Source organism: Solenopsis invicta, chromosome 3 (assembly GCF_016802725.1).
Source record: "Solenopsis invicta isolate M01_SB chromosome 3, UNIL_Sinv_3.0, whole genome shotgun sequence".
Taxonomy (NCBI): Eukaryota; Metazoa; Arthropoda; class Insecta; order Hymenoptera; family Formicidae; genus Solenopsis; species Solenopsis invicta.
The window spans coordinates 14,987,858-14,998,729 of record NC_052666.1 but is presented as its reverse complement, the minus strand read 5'-3'; positions in this window follow the sequence as shown (position 1 = coordinate 14,998,729).

The window sequence follows — 10,872 nt, the reverse complement described above, 5'->3', positions numbered from 1 at the left end:
AATTATTAATTGCCAAAAAAAAAACAGCTTTCGGACAATTTTACAAATTTGTTAACGTGATTTATAGTGTTGTCATCAAAATATCTATTTAAAAATGGTACATAAGAATTGTTAGCGTCTCAATGTGTCACATCGCATTAAAATTTGATTTAATTATAATTTATGAAATTCTGTAATTTCGAATTAAAATGGATTTAACAAATGAGTTCTGGCGCCACCACTAGGTGGCCACGCCGTGGTAGATTTTCTCGTGAGTCGAGTGCAGCCACATGCGTTATATCTAGGCATCACGGCGGCCGACTCCCCAGCTCATACTTCAGTGAGACTTTTAGGAGCTGCTTATTGTAACCTCGAGACGAATACTCGCTCTCACTTTTTTCAAACATGATGTGTGGGTGTGGAACGCTGTTCTATATAAAATTTTATATTTTTATGTGTAAATAACAATTTGTATTGTTATTTAATTTTGTACTTAAATGAAATGTTTAATTCAAATTTAATCTTTTTTTAATCCTTTTTAACGAAAAGAATACAAGAAATATTTTTTGTAAATTAAACATTTATTACATTTACATTAATGTATTCTGTTTTAATAAATCTATCTAAGTTTCGATTGGGTTTTTATTTTCAATCGGTTTTAATACTATATTTTCGGTGCAGAAATCCCGATCGATTCGGATTACTTTTTTTTTATTGATTTTAATCGTACATTTTCGACAGGGCTGTATAACAAATATGATACAACTGTTATGTAACTGTTATTTTTCTTATGAGTGGGAAATTACAACTAACATGGACATTACATGTAACGCGCATGTTATATTGCGTGTTACTTTCGATTTTATTTTATTAACATTGCCGTTATGTAACTGTGTTTGCTGGGAAGACGCGACTTGATCAGATGAGTACAACGGCAAAGCACGCGGACAGCACGCGATCACCTGCGTGCTCCAATTTCAGCGGGAGATCTTACTGCGAACTTGGGCTCTCATTACGGCTACCGCGCGCGCGACCCATCCGATCAACGAAATCGGTGGCTTTACAAAAGTCTTGTTCGTCTCATCACGACGCTGAGTTATCTTTCGCTCGCAATTCGGCTCCTTTAATTTCGTCGAAGCGGCTCTCGTTCTTCCCTTATAGAAAAATACTACTGAGCACTATTAGTGCGCAGTAGTATTTTGAGGCACTACTGCACCACTGCACTACTGCACTACAACACTACTACACTATTGCTACTGTAGTGCAGAGAAGTGCAGTAATTTTTAATAGTGCTAACAATAAGTAGTGTTAAAATTTTCTGTAGCTCTTATTATTTTGTTTTGTCATAAGTTGTTTTTAATACATATTCGAAAAAAGTTATGTATAGGAGAGACCGGGGCTATTTGTTAGACCTTTTTCTTTTCTGTCTCCTGAGTCCTATATTCATTAAAAAAAAAAAAAAAAAAAAACATTTGACGGTTTGAAAGGTTGAATCTTCCCCTTCACAATGCCGGTATAGATAGAACATGGAAGTGTACTTGCTTTGAAGTACATATAAAAATGTCAACCAATGCCAAAAATTACGAATAGCTTGAAGCCCGGGGTAATTCGTAACTAGTCCGGAAATATCCCGAAATTTGTGTTTCAAGTTGAAAGACTATAAAAAAACTGTTGTTAAGACTTTCTTTTATTTAAAAAAAGATATAGGTATCCTTTCTGAAAAAATGTATTGCATTGATTCTCAAATTATCGAATTTATTGTTGTCGCTTTTCCAAAGTGCTGATTGGTTCTATCGCTGTGATAACTTTGTAAACGGCTGTCATAGCGGAGATCGTGTTGATAGTTATAGACATAATAACTGTTACATGCATGAAGAGGTTAGTAGTCATAAAGAGGTTAATAGTGTAATATTATTATATTATCAAATTAATTATTACAAATTTATTTATTGTGTTGGTTTTGTTTCCTGCGTCTAAAGATTTTTCCTTTCCTTTGGAGGATTTCATGATTGTTTTAGATAAGTTTTGTTAAACGTTTTTATTTATGGTTGTGAAAATTATCTTTAGAAAAAATTGATACTTGTGTTGTACTTTATTTTCAGATAGCGCTTTTGTTTAACATTTATTACATTATTGTTGTTAAAATGTTTTTTTGTGTATAAACATTATTATTGTGAGGTTGGATTAAAAAAAGTATAAAAATAAATTAATGAGAGAAGAAAAAAGAGTTTTGAAATGGCACTAATACAGAAAGGAGAAAGGAATTTAAGAAGTTGGAGAAGGTAATGATTTGAAAATTTTTAAATAAAGAAACAATAGGTAAATATTATGTGATATTTGATATTTTGTGTTAAAAATATAAAAATTTTTCTAATAGAATATTATCAAATTTAGTAAATATTTATAAATTTTAAAAATTTTTCTCTGATAAAATTTTATCTATTTTAGTAAATATTTTTCAAAATGTGAAATGATTATAAAGTATAGAAGAGGAATAGAATAATATAAAAAGGAAGTCAGGAAAGAGGAAAGATCGAAGAAGTATATAACTGAAATAAAATTAAAAGGAGAAAGGAATTGAAGGTTGGAGAAGGTAAAGATTTTTTAAATTAAAAATGAATAAAATTAAAAATTCAATTGAATACGAGTTTGAAGGTGTTTTTTTTAATAATAGTTGAATATTACATGATATTTTTATATGTTATATATTATAAAAATAAAAAATTTTTTAATAGAATATTATCTCTTTTATTAAAGATTTTAAAAGATGTGAGATGAAAATAAAAGAAGAAAAAAAAAATAAAATAAAGAAGTGTAAAAAGGTGTAACAACCTGTGTTTGTCCGAGCGTGGACGAGCTCAGGGCTCGAAGGGAGGTTGCCGGGTTAATTAAATCTGAGATCGGGAGTGAATTAAAGAGAGTATAACTTTATTGCAGCCAAATGAAGACAATATACATAAGTATTCAATTCGGAGAAACGCGGTATATACAAGACGGTACGGTGATGTGATCTAATAATAGCGAAACGCGGTATGTACAGAACGTTGATATCTATTTACACAGGTTCGGTTTTTTGTACTCGGCTTGCGGCCGGTGCGAGAGAATGGCACGGTAGCGTTGTCCCTGTTATGCTCGTTGGATTTCGACGCGTATCTTTCGCTGTGTTTACGTCGTCGCGGTCTTGTCGGTCCGCGACGCGCGCGCGGGTCGGGATGCTTACTCAGACGTCGCGTCGGTGTTCTTAGAATTCGCGACAGGTGCTCGGTGGGATTCCCTTAGTAGGGTATTGCGCTCTCGCTTGCGCGTACGCCTCTTTGTTGCTTCAACGCCAGGAGCGTGCGGCTTAATGCGCGTGCGCGCGGAGTTCGCACGATTAACGGCGCGTTTGCTGGACCGTTTGCGCGCGCGTGTATGAGGCGTTATCGGCGCATAGCGCCTGTTTGCCTGTCCGGCGGGTGTTCGGCCGGACAGGGGGGCGGTTCGTGGCCCTAGGGGGAAACGGTGCGGAGGTGCATCGTTACAAAGGAAGGTAGGAAGGAAGAAGGAAGTATTGAAAGAGTATATAATGAAAATATAATTGAAAGGAGAAAGGCATTGAAGGTGATGGAGAAAAAAAGGTTTTTAAATCAAAGGTGAATAAAATAAAAAATGCTATTGAATATTGGTTAAATTCTAACTCAATAAGTTCAGAAAATTAAGGGATAAAAATGTTGAATTTATAAAATTGGAAATTTATTTAGTGTCTATTTTATTAAAGATATTTAAATATGTGTACTGAATAAAAAGAAAAAAGTAAATTAAAATAGTATTAAAAAGAAGGAAGGTAGAAGGAAGGATCGAGGGATTGTAGAATGAAAATAAAATGAAAAAGAGAAAAAATTGAAGATGTTGGAGTATGAATGTTGGAGTATGAGGTTTTTGAATAAAATAATGTATGGAAGGAAAGAAAAAAAAAGGAATGATCGAAGGAATTTAGAATGGAAATGGAACTGAAAAGATAAAGAGTAAAAAAATAAAATAAAAAGGAGTTAAAAAAGTCTTTAAACATATTTCTCTGTTTGGTTGTTGCATTTTTTCAGTCTATGTCGGGTTCACGTATTTTTTTCAATCTATGTCCGGTTGACGTGTGATTTTCAATTCATGTCTGGTTGGCGTATGATGTTCAATGTAAGTCCGGTTAAAATATAGCAATGCCGTCATGGCAATGCCGTAATGGCAATGCCGTAATGGCAATGCCGTCATGGCAATGCCGTCATGGCAATGCCGTCATGGCAATGCCGTCATGGCAATGCCGTCATGGCAATGCCATCATGGAAATGCTGTCATGGCAATGGAATAGTATCAATTTTATTAAAGATATTTAAATATGTGTACTGGATATAAAGAAAAGGAGTAGAATAAAATAGTATAAAAAGGAAGGAAGGTAAAAGGAAGGATCGAGGGATTGTAGAATAAAAATAAAATGAAAAGGAGAAAAAATTGAAGATGTTGGAGAAGTTAAAGATTTTTGAATAGAATAATATGGAATGCCGTCATGGCAATGCCGTCATAGCAATGCCTTCATAGCAATGCCGTCATGGCAATGCCGTCATGGCAATGCCGTCATGGTAATGCCGTCATGGCAATGCCGTCATGGCATTTTCAATCTATGTCCGGTTGACGTATTTTTTCAATCCATATCTGGTTGACGTCTAATTTTCAATTCATGTCTGATTGACGTATGATGTTCAATCTCTATCAGATTAAATTATGGTAATGCCGCCATGGCAATGCTTTCATGGCAATGGAATAGTATCTATTTTATTAAAGATATTTAAATATGTGTACTGAATATAAAGAAAAGGATTAGAATAAAATAGTATAAAAAGGAAGGAAAGTAAAAGGAAGGATCGAGGAGATTGTAGAATGAAAATAAAATAAAAAGGAGAAAAAATTGAAGATGTTGGAGAAGTTAAAGATTTTTGAATAGAATAATATGGAATGCCGCCATGGCAATGCCGTCATGGCAATGCCGTCATGGCAATGTCGTCACGGCATTGCTGTCATGGCAATGCCGTCACGGCAGTGCCGTCATGGCATTTTCAATCTATGTCCGGTTGACGTATTTTTTTTAATCCATATCCGGTTGACGCATGATTTTCTATTTATGTCGGGTTGACGTATGATTTTTAATTTATGTCCCGCTGACGTTTTTTTTTCAGTCCATGTCCAGTTGACATACGATTTTCATTCTACGTCCGGTTGAATATAAGTAGTGTGAACATAAGAAATGTGTGAAATATTGTAATAAAGAAGAAGAAAGTATTGTGAGTGTATAAATAGGAAAAAACTAGAAAGTGGAAAGGATTTAAGGACGGCTAAGAATGTAAATATTTTTAAATAAAGGACGAAAGAAATTAAGAATACAATTAAACACAAGTTTGAAGATTTTTTTAATGACCACTGTGTCATCCCCATTGATACTTCTGTGATACCAGTGCATCTCAGAAAATCAAATTTCAGAGAATTAAAATTTTCATTACTCCACCCGTAAAACACGGATAAAAAAAGTGACAGTTTTATCATACAGCTTTTTTCAAGGTATCGTTTGAGAGTATGTAGAACTTGATCGATTCAAAGTTATTAATTTATGATCATCTCGTGTGCTTGGACTGATGTCTTGGTTTTGTTGATGACTCGTGTATAATATTTTTTTTTAATACAAAAATACAATCGTGTCACGTGCTAACTACAAACGTTGTTGTATATTAAATAATTATAAAATAAATAATTATAACATGTTTATATTTTAAATTTTTTATAGAATTTGTTATATGAAAGACTTAAAAAGTTATACATATCAATTACAAGAATGTGATATTAATGTATTTTATTTATTAATGATAATTTTATAGACGTTTAATAATAAATCAAATCATATTCTATTTTTATTTATTTGTAATCTGTCATCAAGAAGATAATCTGTTATTTGTTATCGTGAATTTTATGATTCTTAATCATAAATGTTTAATTATGTTTTGTAATTTTTATTATTTGTATTTAGTTATATTATATGTAAACATGAAATTAAGTAAATGGCGCGCGTGTAGCGCGCGCTTGTATTGTTCTAGTACTACAAAAAACAAATGCAAACATACACGTTCGCATATCTTTTTATGCCATCGGTGTGACAAATTTCTTAACCTCACAAGTGTCAATCTTTAACGCTTTACAACTTTTTACCTGCTTAAGAGCGTCGATTTTATATTCATATTCTATGTACTGAAATACATAATATTATCAAGTTTGAACTAAATCAATGAAGAACTTTACCTCAATGCTTAACTCTGCGTAGCGCAGACGTTCGTAACACAGCCAAAGGGTTAGGGTTACCCAACTTAGGTTAGGCACTGTAATTAGTATTAACGAATCGCCCTGGTGCTCAGTATTACGAATAACCCCGACATCAACTGTGCGCATTATTGCATATAATCGACAAAAATAGACATCACATAACAAAAAGTAAACACGAAATATTTCAAATACATTCAACTGGACACGATACAAAGTTTTCAAAAAAAACCCTATTATTTTATTTAAATTTTGAAGAAATGCTGACTATCAGAAATTACTTCGACTGTCGCAAAACACATTTTTTACTACTACGATATTAATATGACGGACTGGATCCGATAGCGCACGGTGCGATAGCCCACCAACCAATCATCTTGACTTATCTAACCCAACCAACGGAAAAACTCTAGGCATTGACCGTTGTGAGTGGTGGTGGCTATCGGTCCGTGCGCTATCGGGATCCGCCCTAATAAGACGCCGTTACCAAAAAAACTTTGTTAGCAACATTGTTACATTAGGACGTGTTTACAGTGTCTAAAGTAAATTTTTAATATAAACCCATAAAAAAATATTTCCTATTATCGAATTACTCCGTCTAACGATTTGCCCCGGTTTCCCCTATATAATTGCGATTCTTATCACTCTAACACATTTTATTCAACAATACATTCACATGTGAAATAATAAAATTTTATATGAACACATTTTAATATAATCCTAGCAAATATCTTATTATTCATCATGCAAGTTTACATAAGGTTTGTTATCACAATAATATACGAACTAATTAACCCAACTAACAAGACAACGTCGAAAACATAATTATTTTCAAATCGGTTGTACTATATTGTATCAGTTGTATTATGTTTTACTGGAAAATTTAGATTCACAATTCAGTTGGAAAATTGAAAAACATAATTAATTCAATTGAACGCTATAAAGCTCAATCATTTTACTATACAACTGATTTAAAAGGTATTATGTTTTACTAAAAAATACAAGTTCAAAAACACAATTCAATCTTATTAGACCAAACAGAGCTTTCTAATAATTTTAATAGAATATTTTCAGCAGGGAATGAAGAATGATATATAACATCTCTATAAATGTTTAGATCATACGCGGACTAATAGAAACGATTAAGATACGACTAATATTTATAAAAAAAATATAGTAATATTTAAAATTCGATTTATGTAATTTTAACGCTACTTTTATTAGATACACGAAAAAATCCAACTTATACATGTCAGTATGATAAATCATTTACTGACCTTTGATGAAGATTTATTGCTCTTACATATTGAGCACTCGTAAAATTAAATACTACAAAAAACTATTTAAAACTATGTGATCACTGAGTGAGAATGCAAAATCAGACTTGCATCAGCGCTGCATCCTAAATTTCAATATGGCGAGATTAATAACGAGAACTTACTGTAGTATAATGTAGTAAGTCGATCCTATTACTGTAATAAATTGGCCTCCGTAATATTCGTATTACAATAACTATACGCATGTGGTCCATTGAATGTAGTATTTTCGTGCGGGGTTACAATAATCACATGGATTACAATTCCTAGCCCGTGAATTTTTTCGTAAGGAAAGTGCAATAGTGTTCAATGCAGTAGTGTAGTGGTGCAGTAGTGCCGTAGTACTTCAAAATACTACTGCGCACTACCCTGCCTGCACCAAACGTAACAAGCACGTCGCTGTGACGTGCTAACTCGTCGCATGTTACGTCTTAGCGACGTCTCAACTGGTGTTTGAAACGTAATTTAGACGTCGCTGAGACGTAACTAACATCCCCATTTCTGGTGACAGCGACGTTGTAATGACGTGTATTTTGTGACTTATGCACTAATTGCGACCTGAAAATTATCGACGAATTTTGAAAAATTAAGATTAGTTTTTACTGCGTTATGTACGTAAAATACTTGCTAGATAAAATGTATAATAGTTTTACACTGAGAGAAGAGAATGATTGCAATTACCATAATTTAACTGTAATTTATAGTGGTTTTGGGTGCGATCTATAAATTATAGTAATTCTGAATTATAATATTCTACTTTTTATGTATGGTTACATCTATTATGTTTATAATGGTTCCAAATATTGGAAATTTAAAAAGGTTAGTTTTAATCACATAGTAAATTAAAACATCTTCCACTTGATTTCATTTTCAAGGGAATTCATCAGAAAAATTATTCTACTCTAATAGAACATCGGTGAAAAATCTTATAATGCTCCGCCTTTTATACCATTTACGTGTTTTCTTTCTTACGAGAAAACGCCATAACAACCATCTAGTGACGGTTTCGTGTACTACTATACGCAGAGAAAAAAGTATTTGTGACTATAATTGCATGTTTAAGGAAATTATTATGAGAGATGCATCGGATAGTGATTTTTACCAGACAGCCGGATACCGCGATAGTATTTCCCAATTGTACATTACTCTACGTAACGTTTTCACAAATACGTATTAAATTTAATTACATTAAATGAAAAACATCATTTTTAAAAAGTGAAATGTTATTTATCTTTAAAATATAAGTCATAATACAAAAGAAAATTCAACAAACAGCTAATTAATTAAAACATTCAAATTATTTAGTTACGTCGCAGCGACGTGCACAAGACGTATCATATTTTCTGCGACTTTGTGATCAAAACAGCACGTCTCTGTTACGTCCGGTGCAGACAGGGTAGTAGTGCTTAATAGTATTTTTCTACAAGGGTTGCGACTCGTTCGCACTCGATCCACAGCGAAGTGATTGATAGCGCGAGGAAATTTGGCACGTAGAATTTCTCGCCCTACGTACGGGGGATCGTTGCGCCCCGGTATTGGTCCCGCCTTATTAGGCGGTCTTCGCGACCCTCTAATCAGGCTGTTGCGCTGCGGCGCGCAATTTGAGGTAGATCGGTGCCTTCGGGCAGCTTGCGACTCTTTCCGTGGTTTTCCCGAGGCCGGACGGCTATCCTTTTCGTTGTCCGCTGCCTTCGCGTTTGGGACCAAATCAAGAACATCTTCTCGCAGCTCCTCGTTCAGGGCCTCCCACGCGATGATCTGTGTGGAATGTCGACGTCTCCTTCGTCTGACTTTCCCACTTAGCGTCCTGCAATATTTAGCGGCCTTACTGTTGCGTACGGGCGCGACGGTAAGAGATAACGTAATTAAATGAATAGAGATCACCTGTCGTGCACGCTACTGCGATCCTGCGCACAATCTGCAAAATTCTTAATGGCGGTAGGTCCTCCGGCTTGCAGGCTTCTTGCCAGGTAAGACTTCGTCGATACACAATTAGTGATTCTCAGCCGCCGATCCGTCAAACGTCGCTAAAATTGACGGACGAACACAAGCACACAAAACAAAAACGCAAAATTATTAGCGCACGCGCCGACATGTCCATCTCCGAGCTGAGAGGATGTAGAGCCACAGCGTGCGCTTCCCGGACGGATCTTACGATCCCTGTGACGGACAACCAAACAGAATGTCACGTCACAATATATATATATATATATATATATATATATATATATATATATATATATACAGGGTGTCCCGTAATGCTTCATAAATATTTCAGGGATTGAAAGAGGATGAAATTTTAAACTAAAAGTTCCTTTGCCTATTTTGGCTCAGATCATTATTTACCAACTTATTAACGGTTAAAGTTGATCAATCAGATTGCGCTCAGCTGAAGCGCCCAGAAGCGTAGCGTGCCGTGGGGCTCCTCGCGCTTACTGTAAACATTCTCCCGATTAAAATGTTATTCTAATTCTTCATATTAATAAATAAATAAATCAATAAATAAATCAATAAATCAATAAATAGGTAGGTGAATAATTAAATAAATAGGTAAATGAGTAAAAATAAATTGCAATTGAAAATTTATCTAATTTTTGAATATTTTTGATTCTTTTTATTATTTATTTATTTATTCGTTTGCTTAATTCAATTATTTAATCCATTTGTTCATTAAGTTATTAATGTTAATTTTACTGAAGAAATGTGTTTCCACAATTTGTTTCCAAATTATGTCATTGCTATATTTATTTTATGTTAATTTTTTATATAATATTTGTGTTACTTTTTAACATATGTATGTATCGTGAATTCAATTAACAAAAAAAATTAGGTTATCTGTTTGGTACATAATAAAATATGTATGTTAAATCTTACAAAACATTGTTTACTATGTAACGAAAAGATGAAAGTGACAATTGAGAATTTAATTAATTACGTATTCGTAAATTTTAATTGTACGTTTAATTTTAATTGTACGTTTATAACGTGATCGAATTGTAAAAAAAAAAGGTAGAATTGTATGTTACACGTCAATATTAATATGCTAACAAAAAATAATCAAAATAAATTGTTTACAAGCAATTTGTTAAACAGTTTCTCTTCAAACAAATTAAACAGTTTTTTATAAATCTAATTTTAAATAAAAACGGATAGCTTTATCGATTTCTATAACAATAAAACAAAATAATCATGCGTGATACATGTCAAAACATTTTTTTGAAGAATGTGTTTAACAAACTATTTATTA